This window comes from Narcine bancroftii, chromosome 11, assembly GCF_036971445.1.
Source record: "Narcine bancroftii isolate sNarBan1 chromosome 11, sNarBan1.hap1, whole genome shotgun sequence".
Classification (NCBI taxonomy): domain Eukaryota; kingdom Metazoa; phylum Chordata; class Chondrichthyes; order Torpediniformes; family Narcinidae; genus Narcine; species Narcine bancroftii.
In genome coordinates, this window is record NC_091479.1 from 39,179,690 (window position 1) to 39,200,097 (window position 20,408).

Sequence of the window (20,408 nt, forward strand, 5' to 3'; positions counted from 1 at the left end):
GGGGCAGGGTGTAGACATGGCAGCTGACTGGAATTGTCAGGGGGATACTGAGACCTGGGAGAGGAGGGGAAGGAAGGTGCAGTTGTGTTCTGACGAGAGAGTGCCGAGGGAGAGGCAACATGGGTGGAACCTCAAGGCAAGGGACCCCTGAATTTTTTGCAGGGATGGGCTCTGTAAATAGACTCCAAGATATCCAGCAAAGAGCATCTTTGTCCCCCTGCCATCAGGAAGGAGATATGGAAGAATAAAAGCAGAGAAGCCAGGGAGGGAAATAGCTTCTTCCCACAGACCGTGAGATTGACAAGGCAACATGAGCTGGATGGGAGCTAAGAATGAAAAGGTGGAGAGGAATATGGACTGATTACAACAGCACAGCCAGCAGAAGAGTGGGGCCGAAGGGCCTGTTTCTGTGTTGTCTATCTGGACCAGCCTTTTGAGTTCAAGCTTTAAAAGACCAAACCATTTTTAAATTTAATATCAACGGTATAGAATGAATCAAGAGACAAGATGTCTGTCCAGCGGCAAGCGTCGAAGGCACTTCCTGATACGGAGGCTCTGAAATTACAGGGAGGTTCTGGCCGGTATGAGGCCCGGCTTCCTCTGGAAGGAGGAGAGGAGGCAGGGATAATGTGGGGGAAGGTGTGGGGAGCGGAGGGGGTAGCGATGCCTTCCTCCATTCACCTCCCATTTCCTCTACACCGTACCCCTCCTCATTCCCATGCCTATTCCCCTCCCCCATCACCTCCCCATTTCCCGTGGCCCGCTCGCCTCCTCCGCTCCCCTCCCCAACCTAACCCTAACCCCTAACAAACTCTAACCTTCACGTTAACACAACCGATACCCTTAAACACTACACCTCGTCCCCAACCCTAACTCTTATTTCCACTCTGTCCCCTAACCCTATCCCTACGCTGTCCCCTAAACCCAACCCTAATCCTACCCACCTTCCCCAAACCCCAACTCACACCCCACCTCTACCTCCTACTCCTACCCCTTCCCCTAAACTTATCACAAGCCCACTTCCCCGAACTCTAAACCTAACCCTAAACCTCGACCTAACCCGAGCCCACATCTCCTAACCCTAAACCTAACTGTACCTCTACCCGTCCCTGACCCTTATCTTAATTCTACCACCTTCCTCAACCCTAACCTAAACCCTACCCCTATCCTCTACACCTACCCCCTTCCCCTAATCCTACCCCATACCTGCACCCCCTACAACTACCCCATTACCTACCCCTACCCTCTACCTCCTTTCTCCTACCCCCTTCCCCTATCCCTCCTTCCCCTAAGTTAGGGGTAGGAAGGGGAGGGGAAGGGGAGGAGGGGAAGGGGAGGAGGGGAAGGGTAGGAGGCGAAGGGGAGGGGCAAAGGAGAGGGGAGGGGGAGGTGAAGGGAGGAGGGCTGAGTATAGGGCATAGGTGTGAGGGTAGGTGAAGGGGAAGGTGAGTGGGAGGGGGTTGGAATGGAGGATAGGTAGGGGAGAAATGGGTGGGTGAAGGTATATGGAAGAAGTGGGAAATGGAGTTGGCAGGGCCAGAGGGAGAAGGGGAGGGGTTCAGGCCATCGTGATGTTGTCCGTCCTCTGTTCAGCTGAGATGCAATGTTCTTCTGGACACGTCTCTTTTCTCTGAGATCGCTCCTTCTCCTGGGAAGAGAAATACGAGTGATAGAGATGCCGTCTCCGAGGCCTGATCACGATGACTTTGGAGGGCCCCAACTCTCCCCCCATCACCCCCTCCCTACCCCTGCACACTAGGGCCTTTCCCTTCCTCTGCTTTACCTGAGGAAGTGTGTTATGGAGAAAACCACAATCTATATCTGCAGACCTCAGAGTACCGTGTCTCCATCAGGCAACACCCTGGTTCACCACGACATGGCAGCAAGATGCTGGACAAATCATGGATGGATCAGTCGAGTCCCTTCAGCTGACCCATCTGAACCTACCCCACAACAATATTACTCTTCCCTCCCTCTTACCAGTACCTTCTGTTTTTCTTTTATTCCTGTCCCGAAATTAAAATCTTTTTCATGCCTTTTTTGGACCAGCCTCCACTACTACCCCTGGCAATGCATTCCAGCCACCCAATACATTCTGTGTCAACAAAATATCCCCCTCACATCTTGTCTAAAGTTCCCTCATCTCACCTTATTTAGACATCCACTGGTATTCTCGCCCCAGGAATGCACACAATATTCCAAGTGTGGTTTGACTAGAATTTTATACATCTGCAACGTTACCTCTCAGTTCTTGAACTCAATCCCTGACTCCTGAAGGCCAGCACACAATACACCATCTCAAAATCCCTCTCAATTTGCACAGCAACCTTGAGCGATTTATGGAGCAGGATCTAAATATATCTCTGTCCTGCACACTGTTCATCATCCTGCCATTAACCAAGTGCTCTGCCCTCACGTTCTAGTAATCCACATTCAATAAAGATATTGGTCTATATGAAGCTAATTTTAATGGGTCTCCAACCTTCTTTGGAATAACTGTTATTCGTGCCCTTAAAAATGACTCTGGAAATAAACCTGGACCAGTTGCTTATTTAAGTACATCTGTATTTACAGGATATAACTCCATCTGTCACTTCTCTGCAAACTGGATGACCTATGACAACCTTCTACACTGTCTACAACATCTCTACCTCTGTGTCATCCCCTGACGTACTCACCCTTCCACTCCCATCATCATTCATAAAAATCACAAAGAGCAGGGGTCCCAGAGCAGATCCCTTTGGTGCACCACTAGTCATTGTTCCATCTACTACGACCCTCTGTTTACTGCAGACAAGCCAATTCTGAATTCACACAGCCAAGGCTCCATGGATCCCATGCCTCCCGACGTTCTGAATGAGGCCACCGTGACGACCTTGTCAAGCACCTTACTAAAATCCACGTGCAGCACATACAGACCTTGACCTTCATCTATTTTCTTTGACACCTCCTCGAAATACTTAATTTGACTCGTGATGCAGGACCTGCTCCTCACAAAACTATCCATGAGTTTCCCCAGCATGTTTGTGCATTGCCCTGGGCCCCAGCATCTGCAGACTTCCTGGCCAGTCCCTCCCTTACCCCTTCCCAGAGCTTCCGCATCCATTACAACATTAAGCATTGCTGCCCAGTACTGCCCAGTACAGACCTTTGTAAACGTTCTCCACAACCAACTAACCCTTACCCGTACCACACCCATAACTATGGGTGGATTAAATATCCAATTAACTTCTTTGTGAAATAATGCATCATGAATTTGATGTTGATTCCAATTTCGAATAACTTTTCATAATTCTCGATCAGCTCCTTTAAAGTTAGATCCATTATCAGAACATAATTCTTTTACTTGACCACGTCTAGGAATAAAACGCCAAAGAACATTAATAAAAGAGTCTGTATCAAGCAATGACGCTGCTTCAATATGAATTGCTCTCATAGTCAAACAAGTGAAAATAACTCCATATCGTTTTTCAACACTTCGTCCTCACTTTACTTGCAAAGGACCAAAATAATCAACTTCCACGGATGTAAATGTGAATTCATCAGTTGAAACTCTGTCCTGTGGTAAATCTGCCATTTGTTGTTGTCCAGGTTTTCATTCTCTCTGTCAGTCACAAAGAGATGAAACCTCATGATTTCATTATTAATATATTTAAGCACTGATGTTCTATCAGTCCAAAACACAGGATCTGCTAACTCCATCTGTAATTCTCTTCTTAACATAGCGTCCATTTTGCTCGCCATAATAGCAGCAGTCAATTCCATTCAAGGTCTGGTGACTGACTTTAATGGAGCCACTCTGGCTTTTCCCATTACAAATCCACCATCTACTCGCACTTGGTTATTTCACAGGACTCAGTAACTGACAGGATCAAAACCACCTTCACTTACATCAGAAAAATCGTGTAACTGAGCAAATGTGGCCACTCCAAAGTCTGTTGACTTCAAAACTTCCAAGTATTTGAAGACGCTCAATCCAATTACTGCAATCTTGTGCGATGGATTCTGGATTAGTTTCATCCCATCCAAATTTTCTTCTGCACAAAACTGGTATTTGGCCGGGCTGACCATTAGGCTGAATTCGGCCAGTCGGGACAAGAGGGTGTGCAGTTGAGATTTGTGTTGTGCCCAGTCTCTGTTGGTGACAAGAATGTCATCCAGATAAATGAACGCGAAATTCAAATCCCTGCGCACCGTATCCATGAGGTGCTGGAAGGTCTGGGCGGTGTTCATGAGCCTGAAAGGCATGCATAAAAATTTGAACAAGCCGAAGGGGGTGATGATGGCCGTTTTGGGGATGTCCTCGGGGTGCAATGGCATTTGATGATACACGCACACCAGATCGACCTTGGAGAATACTCTCATACCATGCAGATTGGCCATAAAGTCCTGAATGTGAGGGATGGGGTAACGGTCAGGTACTGTCATGTGATTAAGCCGTCGATAATCTTCGCAGGGGCACCAGCCATCGGAGGCTTTTGGGACCAGGTGGAGCGGAGAGGCCAAAGGACTGTTGGAGCAACGAATGATCCCCAGTTCCTGCAGATGCGAGAACTCCTCTTTCGCTATCTGGAGCTTATATGGCGGGTTTAACAGTAATGTACGATAAACTGTATCAGACACTGTGACACCAGGTTCACAGTTGGGAGAATATTTAACGGTGATATACAGTAGACTTTGGCAGATACTGTGACACCAAGTTTTCAGTAGTGAGAGGTTTAACAGTAATGCATGATAAGCTGTGGTAGATACTGTGATACCAGGTACACAGTTGGAAGAAGGTTTTATGGTGATGTAATATTAACTGTGGCAGATAAAGTGACACCAGGTTCACATTGGGGAGATGTTTATGGTGATGTACAGAAGACTGACGCAGATATGGTGACACCACATTCACAATGAGGAGAAGGTATATCAGTGATGTACAATAAACTGTGGAATATACTGTGACTCCAAGTTTATAGCGGGGAGAAGGCTGAACTGTGATGTACGATAAATGGTGGCAAAAACAGTGAAAAATGGGTCAACGTGGGGAGAATGTTTATCGGTGATGCACAGTCGACTTGGTAGATACTGTGACACTGTATTCACAGTACTGAGAAGGTTTAACAGAGATGTATGGTAGAATAAGGCAGATTCTGTGACTCCATGTTAACAGTAGTGAGAAGGTTTAAAAATGATGTACAATAAACTGTAGCAGATACAGTAAAACCGGTCTCACAATGGGGAGAAGGTTTAATGGTGATGTGTGGTAAACTTAGGCTGATATTTTAACACCAAGTTAACAGGGGGAGAAGGTTTAACGATGATTAACGGTAGATTGAGGCAGAAGCTGAGAGACAGCATTCACAGTAATGTGAAGGTTTAACAGTGATTTACTATAAACTGTGTCAGATCCTGTGACAAGATTGCGCAGAGGGTAGATGTGTGGTTCCACCCTTCCCCAGTTAGACTATTAAATGTTCAATTTTAAAAGTTGTAAAAGTGATTAAAAATACTGTTTATAGACTTTGGAATAGTGGAGGATCGAAATAGCTACTAATGTGAAAAAATTGAAAACTCGGTTCCAGAAGAAATTACTTTACAAAAGTGTTGAAGAATTGTGGCCGAGTTCAAGTTGAAGCAACGGAGTCGTCGACTGGAGTCTCCAATCCTCAGAGGACTCCTGCCCGGCTAAGTATTTTGTCGGTACCACTTGCGCTATCGCAAGATGGCGCCAGCTCAGTGATGTGTTCAGCGGTTTTGACTCATGCACTCATGAACACAGACGTGAGGGTGGGCCAGCTGAGCGAGGACTGGCCCGTGAGCCTGCAGCATTGCCTGGTGGTCAGGGGAGGTACAGTGTAGCATCAGAAGACGCACCTGCGCAGTCGGTGGCCCTACCGGGCATGCACAGTGCGTCGGGGGTCCACAAACGTTTGGAGAAGGTGTGGGCTGTGGGGGAGCCTGAGCGACGGTGAACTGACGAGGTCGGCACACTGTTGTCGGGTGTCCAGACCTGCAGCAGCACCGGAAGAGGACCTATTGCTATGGAGGAAGAAGATGCTCAACTTCATTAGAATTTGAAGAACTGGGGACTGCGGCAAAAGAAGGTCAGCCTCAAATGTAGGTGATGGATCCTGGACTGGATTTCTGTGTTTCCAATTCTGGAAGGGATTGCTCAACTCATGGAAGATATGTCAAATATGTCAATGCAGATGATTCATCAGATTTTCGGAAATGAAAACTGAAATGAACACTGTGTGTGAAGAAATGACTTTTATGAAGCAAGATATTAATGTAGTTAAGAGCGATGTTACGAGATGGACACGATCAGTGGATACTGTGCAAAATCATTTTAAAAAGATTGAGGAGGCTTTCTTGAATGCAAGAGTCAAGTGGAGCATAATAGAGAAAAAATGGAAATAGTGGAAGATCCTTTTGTAGATTGGGGGATTCAGAAGAAGGAATTATTGAAGAAGTTTGACTCATTAGAAAACCAAAGTAGTAGAAATAATGTTAAGATAGTAGATCTTCCGGAAGATATGGAAGGTTCGGATCCGGTGAAGGTTTTGAAGAAATGGATCCCAGACGTGTAGGGCAGGTAATTCATTCAAGAAGGACTGGAATTAAATCGAGTGAATAGAGCGTTAAGGAAGAAACCGTTTCCAGGCCAATTACCACGATCTCTGTTTTAAATATCAAGACAGAGAGATGATCCTCCGATTGGTGGTGCAGAAAACACGGCAAAATCAGGCTCCAATTATGGTTCAAAATAATAGGGTTTTTTAAATGCAGATCTGAGTCAAGAAATTATCAGAAGAGTCCGAGAATTTAATTCAGTCGAAGAAGTATTGTGGCAAAAGGGATATAAATTTGCTTTTCGTTATTCGGCAGTATTGGAAGATTTTTATGGGAATTTTCAATCTCAGTTTATTGAAAATGACCATGATGCTTTAATATTTGCTAATTCATTGCCAGATGTACAAGGAAATGGGCGAATGTCACCATTGTCACCAAAGGGAAGGGTCAATGGGAATGGAAATGGGAAGATTGGAAAATATGGAAAGAATGGGAAAAAAAGTTGAATTGACGCAAAGTCTTCTCGATGTTGAAGATCCGGAACAATCATTGGGACTGGAATCACTGGGTTGAATGTTTTTGTTTCAGGACTTTGTGAAAGTCTGACTGGGGGTGGGTGACACTGAGTCCTTTAGTCACCTGCCACTTGTGGACTTTACCACACACCCAGATTTTTAGGGGGCTACTACTTTTGAGTAGCTTGTTTTGGGATTGATTTTTCTCCTTTTTTTGGAATTTTTAAAATAGGTGGGATTCGAATACAGCGAGACTTAGAAGGGGAGCATTATTTTATAGTAGGATTCACATTTGTGAGAAGGTTTAACAGTGATATACTATGAACTGTGTCAGATACTGTGACACCAGGTTCACAGGGGGTGAAGGTTTAACGGTGATGTACGGTATGTTGAGGTAGATAAAGTGACACCAGGTGCACAGTGGGGATAAAGTTCAACGATGATGTACAGTAGACTGAGACAGTTACTGTGATGCTGGGTTCACAGAAGCGAAAATGTTTAACAGTAATCTACGATGAACTGTGTCAGATACTGTGACACCAGGTTCACAGTGGGGAGAAGGTTTAACAGTGATGTACGATAAACTGTGTCAGATACAGTGACACCTGGTTCACAGTGGGGAGAAGGTTTAACAGTGATGTACAATAAACTGTGTCAGATATAATGACACCCATTCACAGATGTGTAAAGGTTTAACGATGATGTATGGTAGACTGATAAGAGATACTGAGACAATGGGTTCACAACATTAACAAGATTTAACAGTATTGTACGATAAACTGTGAGATACTGTGACACCAGGTTCACAATTTGAATAAGATTTAACGGTGATGTAAAATAAACTCTGTCAGATACTGTGACACCAGGTTCACATGGGGAGAAGGTTTAACGGTGATGTACGGTATGTTGAGGTAGATAAAGTGACACCAGGTGCACAGTGGGGATAAAGTTCAATGATGATGTACAGTAGACTGAGACAGTTACTGTGATGCTGGGTTCACAGAAGCGAAAATGTTTAACAGTAATCTACGATGAACTGTGTCAGATACTGTGACACCAGGTTCACAGTGGGGAGAAGGTTTAACAGTGATGTACAATAAACTGTGTCAGATATAATGACACCCATTCACAGATGTGTAAAGGTTTAACGATGATGTATGGTAGACTGATAAGAGATACTGAGACAATGGGTTCACAACATTAACAAGATTTAACAGTATTGTACGATAAACTGTGAGATACTGTGACACCAGGTTCACAATTTGAATAAGATTTAACGGTGATGTAAAATAAACTGTGTCAGATACTGTGACACCAGGTTCACATGGGGAGAAGGTTTAACGGTGATGTACGGTATGTTGAGGTAGATAAAGTGACACCAGGTGCACAGTGGGGATAAAGTTCAATGATGATGTACAGTAGACTGAGACAGTTACTGTGATGCTGGGTTCACAGAAGCGAAAATGTTTAACAGTAATCTACGATGAACTGTGTCAGATACTGTGACACCAGGTTCACAGTGGGGAGAAGGTTTAACAGTGATGTACAATAAACTGTGTCAGATATAATGACACCCATTCACAGATGTGTAAAGGTTTAACGATGATGTATGGTAGACTGATAAGAGATACTGAGACAATGGGTTCACAACATTAACAAGATTTAACAGTATTGTACGATAAACTGTGAGATACTGTGACACCAGGTTCACAATTTGAATAAGATTTAACGGTGATGTAAAATAAACTGTGTCAGATACTGTGACACCAGGTTCACATGGGGAGAAGGTTTAACGGTGATGTACGGTATGTTGAGGTAGATAAAGTGACACCAGGTGCACAGTGGGGATAAAGTTCAATGATGATGTACAGTAGACTGAGACAGTTACTGTGATGCTGGGTTCACAGAAGCGAAAATGTTTAACAGTAATCTACGATGAACTGTGTCAGATACTGTGACACCAGGTTCACAGTGGGGAGAAGGTTTAACAGTGATGTACAATAAACTGTGTCAGATATAATGACACCCATTCACAGATGTGTAAAGGTTTAACGATGATGTATGGTAGACTGATAAGAGATACTGAGACAATGGGTTCACAACATTAACAAGATTTAACAGTATTGTACGATAAACTGTGAGATACTGTGACACCAGGTTCACAATTTGAATAAGATTTAATGGTGATGTAAAATAAACTGTGGCAGATACTGTGACACCATGTTCACAATGGGAATAAGGTTTAACGCTGATGTAAACTAAAATGTAGCAGGAAAAGTGACACCAGATTCACAGTGGAGAGAGGTTTAATGCTGATGTATGGACGACTGAGATCGTTACTGTGACATTTGCTTCACAGCAGTGACAAGGTTTAACAGTAATGTACGATAAACTGTCAGATACAGTGACACCAGGTTCACAGTGGGGAGAATGTTTAACAGTAATGTACGATAAACTGTGTCAGATACAGTGACACCAGGTTCACAGTGGGGAGAAGGTTTAACAGTAATGTACGATAAACTGTGTCAGATACAGTGACACCCATTCACAGATGTGTAAATGTTTAACGATGATGTATGGTAGACTGATAAGAGATACTGAGACAATGGGTTCACAACATTAACAAGGTTTAACAGTCATGTACGATAGACTGTGTGAGATACTGCGACACCAGGTTCAGAGTGGGGAGATGTTTTAACGGTAGAGTACAGTAGACTTTGGCATATTCTGTGACGCTGAGTTCAGGGCAGTAAGAAGGCTTAATGGTGATGTGCGTTAAACTGAGGCAGATACTTTAACACCAGGTTCACAGGAGGAAAAGGTTTAATGTTTATGAATGGTAGACTGAGGCCGAAAATGTGAGATGGATTCCACAGTAGTAAGAAGGTTTAACAGTGATTTACTATAAACTGTGTCAGATACTGTGACACCATGTTCATATTGGGGAGAACGTTTAACAGTGATGTACGGTAAATTGAAATGGATACCGTGACACTGGGTGCACAGTGGGGAGGAGGTTTATCAGTGATGTACGGTAGACTGAGACCAATACTGTGACACCAAGTTCACAGTAGTGAGAAGGTTTAACGGTGATGTACGGTAAATTGAGATATATACCAAGACACCATGTTCATAGTGGGGAGAAGGTTTAACGGTGATGGACGGTAGACTGAGGCAGATTCTATTACACCAGGTTCACAGGGGGAGAAAGTTTAACGTTGATGTACGATAGACTGAGGCAGAAACTTTGAGACAGGATTCACATTCGTGAGAAGGTTTAACATTGATGTACGATTAACAGTGTCAGATACATCAGGTTCATATTGGGGAGAAGGTTTAACGGTGATGTACGGTAGAGGGAGGCAGATACTGTGACACCAGGCTCATTGTATTGTTCATTTATCTTAATTACAACATCTAATTTATATCTCCATTTTTTTGTGACAACTTCCAAACATTCCATAAAACTTCTATTCTTATCAGATTTTGTTCATTTTAATAGGTCACCACTAAAAGCCCAAATCGTTTGGTCTCTTAAGTACACTGCACAAAATTAAATTCTTAACCTAGGTTTGGTTCAACGGCACTTCAGTCTCCTTCATTATTTTTTAAGTACCTCATTTTGTGCTTTATGCTTTGCCCAGCCGATTCACCAAATGGGCATCCAACTCTGTCTTCTCAACTTTACCCAACGTCTCCTCTGTAAACTTAAGCAAACCAAGAAGACTAAAATTAAAATTTTCACATTGGCATTTTCAAACACAAAAATGACACTGTGATTTGCAATTTCACATCAAAATCCCACTTGCTAAACTTGCAAGCAACTGAATCGCATCCTACAGCTGGAAAATTGCAAGAGAACTGCTTGGTTAAAGCAAAGATTCCACCCAGTCACCCCATTAAAGGCCTCCAAGTTAACAACAGATAGCAACCTGAAAGTTAAATACAAAGATATGTATCAGGAATATTAACGGGCTTTAAAAAAAAACATTTCCACGATTGAAAGAAAACTCCTCAGGGAACATCAGGCTCTTGTTGAACATTTCCTGTAGTATTCCTCAAAATGGTTTGAATCTTGATTTCAAGCAGAGTCATTTGGTGAGATTGTTGGTCCAGAAAAAACCCTGCCCACACACTCCCTTAAATACCTGCAAAGTCGTGGCTCAGCTCTGCTCCATGCTAAAGCTATCAGAGCTTTTCTGAAGAGATAACGGACTTCAGATGCTGGTACGTTGAGTCACCAAAACACTAATGATTCCCTGAACAACACACCTCTATCTGAAAACCAACAAGAACCTTCCCGAGTGGTAAATATCAACAAGACATAATATCATGTAACCGTTGTGTTTGTGTCGTTGGAGAATTCTCTTTCCATTCAATCAGAATTAGAGTTTTTGGTGCCGTATTTGAGAAAAGATGTGTTGGTGTTGGAGAAGGTCAGAGATGATTTACTGGAATAATATCAGGAATGAAAGGGTTAGTGTATGAGGAACAATTGTCGACTCTTCAACTGTGCAAGTTGGAGTACAGAAGGATAAGGGGGACCTCAGAGGCATTTCAAATGCTGGAAGGCTTGGACAGAGTACATATGGCAAAGATGTTTACCATGGTAGGGGATTCTAGGACAGGAGAGCATAATTTCAGGATAAAAGGGTGTCAATTTAAAACAAATGTGGAAAAATTGGTTTTGTCAGTGGGTCGTGAAACCCACGTGAGGTCATTGGGTGTATTTAGGGCAGAGATTAACAGGTATTTGATACATCAAGAAATTAAGGGTAATGGGGAGAGAGCTGGGGAGTGGGGGTGAGTGGAAGAATGGTGGAGCAGACTCGACGGGCCTACTTCTGCTCCTATATCTTGTGATCTATATCCTGCTGGAGCCCTAGACAACCCTCCTCGTGTATTCCATTCTTAGAAAACATTCTGCATCATGGTTTTATGTCACATGAACCCATTTCCAATTGAATCCCATGTTACAAGTGACCCAATGCAAATTCTGCATTGAGAGGACTGAAGCTTCCTCATTTTAAAAATTGTTATGGAGCAGCTCAAATGAGAATTATTGCTTCCTTTTTTGAAAGGATTAAAATAGAATCAAATAAAATAGGAGAGTACATAAAAAACAAAGAATTTGGAATTGATTTGGAGGATGCACAAAAAAGATTTGTTAAGATAGCTCCTGCCGTAGCAAAAAAATGTATTATGTCAACCTGGAAATTGGAAGATAATTTGAAAATACAACAATGGTATATAGAAATGAATAAATGTATTCCATTAGAAAAAATAACATATAGTTTAAGAAATAATATTGAAATATTCGAACAATATGGGAGCCTTACATTAAACACAATAGCGAAAACCTACTGGGGACAATCATTACCTAAGTTAACGGAAGGAAAAGGAAATGAAAAGAATGGACTCAGTAGAATTTCTGGTGTATTTTTCTTGAATGACAACATTGTCTGACTGGTTTAATGTATCCTAGATTGTATACCTTAAATGGATGGGAGGGGGGAGGTAGGGAGGGTGGGATGGGAGGAGGGAGGAAAAAATGGCACTGTATATGTTTGAACAGGAAAAACTGTGTGTCATGGTTAATGTGATTTATGGTGTGAAAAATAAAAAACTAAAAAAAATAAAATAAAATAAAATAGGAGAGTGAAAAGCACAAAAATTTATGTACAAGTGGGAATCAAAATTAATGGTTGGTAATAAAGATACACAATTGTTGAAACATTTGATTAATATATGGAATAAAATAAATGATGTAATTGGTGTAAGTGGATGTACATCACCCAGAATGGCTTTGATTCAAAATCCTCGTATCTTTTTTTAAAGGATCATGAATTTCTGGATAGCTGGTTTTGTAAGGGGATTATAAATGTTGAAGATTGTTATGAAAGGGGTGAATTAATGTCATTTGAACAACTGAGAAATAAATAACGTATAACTCATCGCAATCGTTTTTGCTATTTCCAACTTAGAACATATTTGAAGGATAAGTTAGGACCAACCATGTTGTACTGAAATAGAAATTCCTTATAAGAGGAATTGTTAAAAAAATTATTTGATGATGTCCTCTTTATTACAAGTAGGAACTTTTAAATGAGAAGTTCATAAGTTGAGACAAAGGTGGGAAATGGATCTGAATTTTGAAATTAATTGGCAAATATGGGGAGATCCATTTTAGGATCTCAATGCAAGATATAAATTAGTTCAGTATAATTGTTTTTACATCAGTCATGTAGCAGATGTCAGCAAGGATTTTATCTGAAACCTGCACCTGGAGTCAGGTGACTCAGGCTGTTGGATGTGAAAACCTCCTCAGGAAGCTAATATGGCAATAGAGATCACATGATCCAGGGGAGTTGTATTAATTCACTTCAACGCAGCATTTTGGATCTATTGACCAGAGTTCCACACTGCAGCAGTGAAGAAGGAATTCACAACTAGTTTATTTTCTACATTTACTTCTTACACCAGTGAAATTGAATAGAATAAAATCAGAATTATCAGATCAATGTTTTAGGTGTGGTTAAGATGTCGCAACTTTCTTGCATTCATCTTATCTTTGTCCTAATGCAAGATGTTTTTGGGGAGAATTACAATATTTATGGAACAAGTTATAGGAGATGTTTTTCCACAGAATCTGACCTTATTTTTCATACGAAATATTGAAGGAACAAGGCCCAAATTAAATCTATTAATATACCAATTGAAATTTGTTAAATTAACGTTAGCGGTGATGAGCACATGTATTGCATTTACTTGGAAATCAGATATATATATATTTTTAGGGATGCCAAGATGACATGCAAAAATTCAACGATGTATTCCTTTGGAAAAAATTACATATAGCTTGAGAAACATCTACTCTTTACTTTTGTAAATTTGGCATCTGAATATACAAATATCAGGCTTCAATTTGTAATAATGCCCTTTCCATCCCTCTAGACATGTGAGATTCTCCTCTTAGTTAATTTTTTAAAATTTAGATTTGTTAGGTTTCCTTGCCACCGTGAATTCTGCAGAAGCGGTCGACTAGTGCAGGGCACCAGAAAACAGAAAGACCACACCCCACCAACATCTCAGAAGCAGAGGATTCAATCCACGGGTCAGTGACCAAGGAAGCCGACCAGTGAGGGGATCTGCAGCTGAAACACCCACATAGGTGGCAGGCTGTTGGTGACTTGTGGAGAGAAACCCACGCACGCTGCAGGCTTCTGGACAAAGCAGTCAAGGAACCCACACCAGGCTGTGGATTGCTAGAGACTGGGTCAAAACTGGCTAAAAGGGTGTCAGGTATCAGACCTGGGATACGAGTGAGTGCTAAATGGTTCCTAATTATGTCAGAGGTTCAAAACTGGAGCTCACATTGCCAATGACTTGGATTGGTCTGTGAGCATTGAAAGAGAATCCACAGACCCTCAGTGACTTGGCCCAGGGTTTGGGGTGGTGGGGGGGGGGGGGAAAGCACTCAGTCTTTCTCTGACTGCAAGAGGCATTTCAGGCAATATCTGCCAGAGGGGGGAAGAGTCTGTTTGTCTTACAGCAGGAAAAAAACAATTTTGTGTGATATGACACTTTTTAATTACATGACAGTAAATTGTCTCCTGAAATAGAGATAGAGGTTCAAGTTTCAAATTATTACAAACTCCACTCACCAGATTATACCTCTTCCCACTTTTTTTTTCGCAAGGACACCATTGATTTTATCACAACTCCTCTGCTGCATCTGTCGTGTGACAGATTATTTATTTTACATTGTACATAGACATGTTTTTGAAAGAGATGGATTGGAGGAGTCGTTTAGGTCACAAACAAACACAAACACTTCACAAAACAGCTCTTATTTAAAATGCAAGAGCTTTGCTGAGAGTGAGTCATTCAGGCACCGAGAGCCTTTGCAAAGACGAAACAATGAGACTGTTTTGCTAAAGAATTTCAAAAGCAGGTGTAAATGGATTATTGTTTTTAAACCAACAGATGAATGGACTCAGAAGTTTGGGTCTGGTGGAGTAATCTGGCTGGTTCCAGTTTGCTTTTCTAAGAAGGTCATGTGGTTTTGCAAGCAGAGAGGAGAGACCAAATAGGCTTTTTCTAACAGAGAGAGAGAGAGAGAGAGAGAGGGCAAGCTGGCATCTTGTTTTGAAGACGAGTTGCGAGTTCTCAGTTCAGCCTGTTGAAGAACTTTGTTGTCCATACAAGAGGAAATGGCTGGCTAGAAATGGTATTTCACCTGAAATAAAGGAAACAAAAGGAACTCAATGGTGACCTACAGAAGAGGTTATCATTTGGAAAACCCTGATTGGTCAAGTTTCTTTGGCAAGACCCCAAAGTGGCTGATCAGAGGGAATCAGTTTATGTGTGTCCAATGAGCAAGAAATCCCTCTCTGAAACCAACAAGAATCTTCCTGGAGGGTAAACATTTACTTTTAATCCCCAGAGCTTATCATTCATATTCAAATTCATAAATGTTGAATTCTATGCACAGCATCAGAATTGATAGACACCGGTGAACTTGGAGTTGTGTCAAAGAACTTTATGCACATTAAATACACCTGCACTTCGAATTAGAAGGGGGTAATGGAAGGCTGTTAATAGTGATAAGTTAAAGTTTGACCCTGTTTTTTTTTGTTTAAAGCAAATTAAAAGCAATGCTTGTTTAAGTATGAATGGTGTTATTGTTCAAAATCTGCCTGTGATGGAAAGTATTCTTGGACTGAATAGACATCTGGGCCAAATGGCTATTTAAGGGGAATATGTACATGATTGTACATCCTAAAGTACAATGACTACTTCTATCCACTTAAGATTGTTAAAGAGCAAGAATAGACAATACAATCACGTAAAATTCCCATCCATACAGCACACGTATTAATACACAAAAAAATCACACCTCCTTATCAGTCAGGAAGAGCCTCCACTTCTCAAGGAGGCTGAGGAGGTCAAGACTAACGGCTCTCATCCTGAGATTTTACAGGAGCGCAGTTGAGTCTCGACCTTTGGATGGACTAGTTGCTGTATAGCATCAGACAGCAATAATGCAGAGTAGTGAGGATCACTGGGGTCTCCCTTTTTCTGTAGATGACATTTACTGGGAGTGTTGTTCAAATTGGGCTCAAGGAATAGTACAAAGACAATTTTGATCTAGTGAACAGCATCTTTAACCACGTCCATCATCAAAATCAGGACTTACATGCTGGGGAATAGCATCTTCCCACAGGCTGTGAGATGGATGAAAAGTATCCTGTAAGTGTGATCATCCTCCCAAATATTTATATATGTAGCGTCTACTTCAATAGAGCTACTAAAGCAACACACACACACACACACACACACACACACACACACACACACACACACACACACACACACACACACACACCAGGTTAGTCAACAGAAGATTGCTTTATTCATTATTTACAGGCTTCTTCTATTTACAGTGTGTCCCGGGCTCCATGGGTCAAGGTGTGACATCATTTATGTGTTTGCAGCAGATCCACGGGGCCACAGGTTTAAATTAAGCCCTGTGAGTGTCCTGCACCTTCCGGCAGGGGAAATCACAGATCAACGTGCCATTCCTCGACACGCAGGACCACGTGCATGCGGTCAATTAAATGGATGAGTTCCCAGCTGTCTGCCTTATGATTTCATGTGCCCGCCATAGAACCTGGCTCTCTCGGCCCGCTACATAGCTGATACACCTCCCCCTCAGAACCATCGCCAGAAAGTAAAACACCAGCTGCATGCAGCTTAGGTGGACACCCTCATCGTCTAGGATGGGGGCACTGAATGGGTGAAGCGGGATCCACATGGGCAGGCTTTTGTCTGTTCCAACTAAACAGCTGCGAATGTCCCCCAATGTGCAAAGTATACTCAAACCCATCCTTCTTCACCATGCGGAAAAGGCCCTCATGCGGTCGTTGTAACAGCACTCCTGGGTCCTGTCTGCGCACAAATATAAAATCAGTGTCCAGGAGTGGTGGGACACATTCTGTTAAGGGGATCCAAGCCAATGGGTAGGAAAAGCTTTGCTGATTACGATACCATGTCGAAGCTGTGGAAGGATGTTCAGATCATAGTTGGTTGTGAAATGAATGTCCCATGAAACTGTAAGGACTGTACCATAAACCATCTCTGCGGACAATGCAGACATATCTTACTTTGGAGCTGTGCGCACTCCCAAAAGAACGCATGGTAACTCATCAATCTAATTGAGGATGGAGCGGAGACAACGCTGGTGGAAGCATTCTAGGAGATAAAACACAGTTACATAATTCCATGAAAGTGGTGTCACAGGAAGACAGGGTTCTAAAGACAACTTTTGTCATCTTGGCCTTCATTAATTAACAAAAAGAAAATAGGAGTTGGGAAGTTATGGTGAGGTGGTATAAGATGATGGTGAGGTCAAATTTGGAGTATTGTGTGCAGTTGTGGTCACCTAGCTACAGGAAGGGTATTAATAAGATTGAAAGAGGGCAGAGAAGATTTACTTTGACACTGCCAGGTCTTCAGGAGTTGAGCTGCAGGGAAAGGTTGAACAGTTTGGGACTTTATTAATTGGAGAGTCGAAAGAGTGAGAGATTGCTTAAAGTGGAATATGAATGAGAAAAAAGGCTGAGAAAGACTGCAGTTGACCCAATTGTGAAGGAAATATTTTGCCTGAGAAAAATTGTCATTGGCCCATTTCCTCTCGAGTTATGAAACCACGCACAGAACAAGTCAATGTCATACGATTAAAACAGTGGTTTTCAAACTTTTTTTCCCCAATCACATAGCTCATTAAGTAATTCCTTACTAACAGAGCACTTCTGGCAAAGGGATTAAGTGGAATATGATCCGGGGGGTGGGGGTGTGGAGGAGGAGTTTGAAAATCACTGCTCTAGATGAAAAGATTTCTCCATCTCCGTTTTAAGCAGACATCCTTTTATTCTGAGGTTGTGCCCACTGGTCCTAAACTCTCCCAGTACTGGCAAAATCCTCTCTATCCAGCCCTTTCACTATTCATCAGATTTCAATGAGGTCCTGCCTCATCCTTATCAACTCGGGCGAGTCCAGGCCCAGAACCATCAAATGCTCCTCAAACATTATTCCTCTCATCCCCAGGGTCATTCTTGTAAAACAAGTCTGGGCCATCACATCCTCTCTTAGAAATGGGGCCTAAAATTGCTCACAACACTTACGAGATCAGGACAACCAGAAGGTGGTCACGTGAGGGGGAAGACAGCTGCGGGTCTGCCTAGAGTCCATGGATTGGATGGTGTTCAAGGAGTCAGCTGATGGGGGGGGGGTCTCGTGGCAAGATGGCGTAGGAAAAAGAAGTTCGAAGACACCTCTCCCTGACTGAACTGTTCAATACTCGAACTGTAATGTCTTGTTTGACTTTATCAATGTTTTGAACAATAATTTTCTACTGTAGAATTCTGGAAATGAAGAAAGGAAAAAGAAACAGTGTTGGGCACGATCAGTTGCCCCAATTATCACAGAGACAAAGACTGAGGGGAACGATAGGCTTTATTACACACAAGACTGCAGGCCCGGGTCCAAGTGAGGGAAGTGAAGGCCTGGATCACAGGGGAGGAGTCCAGGGAGGAGTCCAGGAGAGGATGTCATCAGGAGGAGGGGGGTTGCCAGCCCGTGCCTGTACTGGTCAGTACATACAATACCATTTCATTACAAGCAACTTAGAAAAAACCTAGGTTGTCAACCTGTGAAAAGTGCAGAAGAAGCAAGGATGACCTTCCAGAAGGAACCTCAGGACAAGTTAGACATGGATCTGAATCCTCAACGTGCAAGTCGGGAGCAGCTGGAAGAAATGTCTGCAACCTCTGCACATCCGGCGATGAAAGATGGCGCCAAGATTTTTGGCCGGGCCAGGAAGAGCGCAAGTAAGGAATTCGACACGAGCCGGGCTTGACTAAGGAGAGTGGGGGGTGAATGCCCGAATGCGAGCTCTAGATACCGGGAAGGGGACTGCCTGTATGCAGCGGAGCATCTGGAGATGTTCTCACTTGCAGGAAATTCTGGATCCGATCTACAGTCCGGCTGCCAGGTATGATGTGGAAGAGAAGAGGTGGAGGACAACTCAGAGGTTCAAGAAGAAGAAGAACAAGAATTACTACTTGCTGCAGTTGGACTCAATGAAGGGAGGCCTAAGGCTTGAAGAACATCTCCTTCTCCAATGAAAGCTGTTGTTTCACCAGATACCTTCCCCAGAATTCAAGGCACCTCTACAGAACTGATCCATCAAAATGAAAATATGATGTCTTCTGTGAACTAAGGTTTTGAAACTTTAAATGATCAATTTGCTGGTATGAAGGAAATAAATGGCTGGTATGTGTGAAGAAATTACATCTATTGAAGTTGATATTAATAAGAGTTTAACAGCAGTGGACACTGGACAAGTTCAATTTAAGAGGATAGAAGAAGTTTTTATTGACTGTAAGGACCGTGTGGACCATTATGCAGAGAGAATGGATCATAGTGAGGATTTATTTACAGGCTGGGATGTCCAGAAGAGAGATTTGTTACAAAACATTGATTCGTTGGAAAATCAAAGTTGTCGCAATAATATTAAGATAGTTGGTCTGCTGGAAGATATTGAAGATTCAGATCCTGTAAAATTATTTTTGGAAATGGATTCCAGAGATGTTGGGAGTTGAGTTTTTTTAGATCGGGCTCAGAGGGCGTTAAGGACAAAATCTTTTCCGGGTCAAATGCCAAGAGCGGTTCTTTTAAGATGTTTGCGATATCAGGATAGAGAAATGATTTTGCGGCTTGTGGTTCAGAAAGCTCGCCTTGATCAAAGCCCTATGATGGTTCAAGGCAATATGGTTTTATTTTATGTTGATTTAAGTCAGGAGATTATTAAGTGATGGAAAGAGATTAATCTGGCCAAAGCAGTTCTGTGGAAGAAAGGGTATAACTTTACTTTACTTTATGGGCCTGATCAGTCTCAATGTTTTGAGAGTCCTTATGGTGCATTAACTTTTGTGAATTCCTTCCCAGATTTGAAGGAATCAATGGGGAAAATGTCCGAGGATAAGATTGGGATGGGTATGGGGAAAAGAAGTTGGAATCAGAATTGGTGAGTGATGTTGAAGATGAAGCTCAAGCTCAATGTGGGTGTTATCACTGGGATGACTGATGGGTTTTAATGTTCAGTTGGGGGGTGGTGGTTGACTCGACTACTTCTAAAGTCATCTGCCACTTGTGGTATTAGCTGCACCTGGTCCACAGAGGGGGATCCGACTCTTATACTCGTAGGTTTTTTTTACAGGATTTTCTTCTTTGAAAAGAGGGGTTTGGGTTTTTTTATAGATATATAAT

General features: G+C 42.4%; 1 long non-coding RNA gene across 2 annotated transcripts in view; it reads right to left on the bottom strand.

The window, feature by feature from the left end:
- Positions 1-1,221: 1,221 nt before the first annotated feature.
- LOC138745277 (uncharacterized) overlaps positions 1,222-20,408 on the bottom strand; it is a 29,281-nt gene continuing 10,094 nt past the window's right edge. For both annotated transcript variants that reach the window (XR_011346128.1, XR_011346127.1), the window contains exons 2-3: positions 10,693-10,783; positions 1,222-1,648 (exon numbers count right to left, since the gene is read on the bottom strand). This is a non-coding gene — a long non-coding RNA (uncharacterized lncRNA). The remainder of the gene's footprint in view (positions 1,649-10,692; positions 10,784-20,408) is intronic.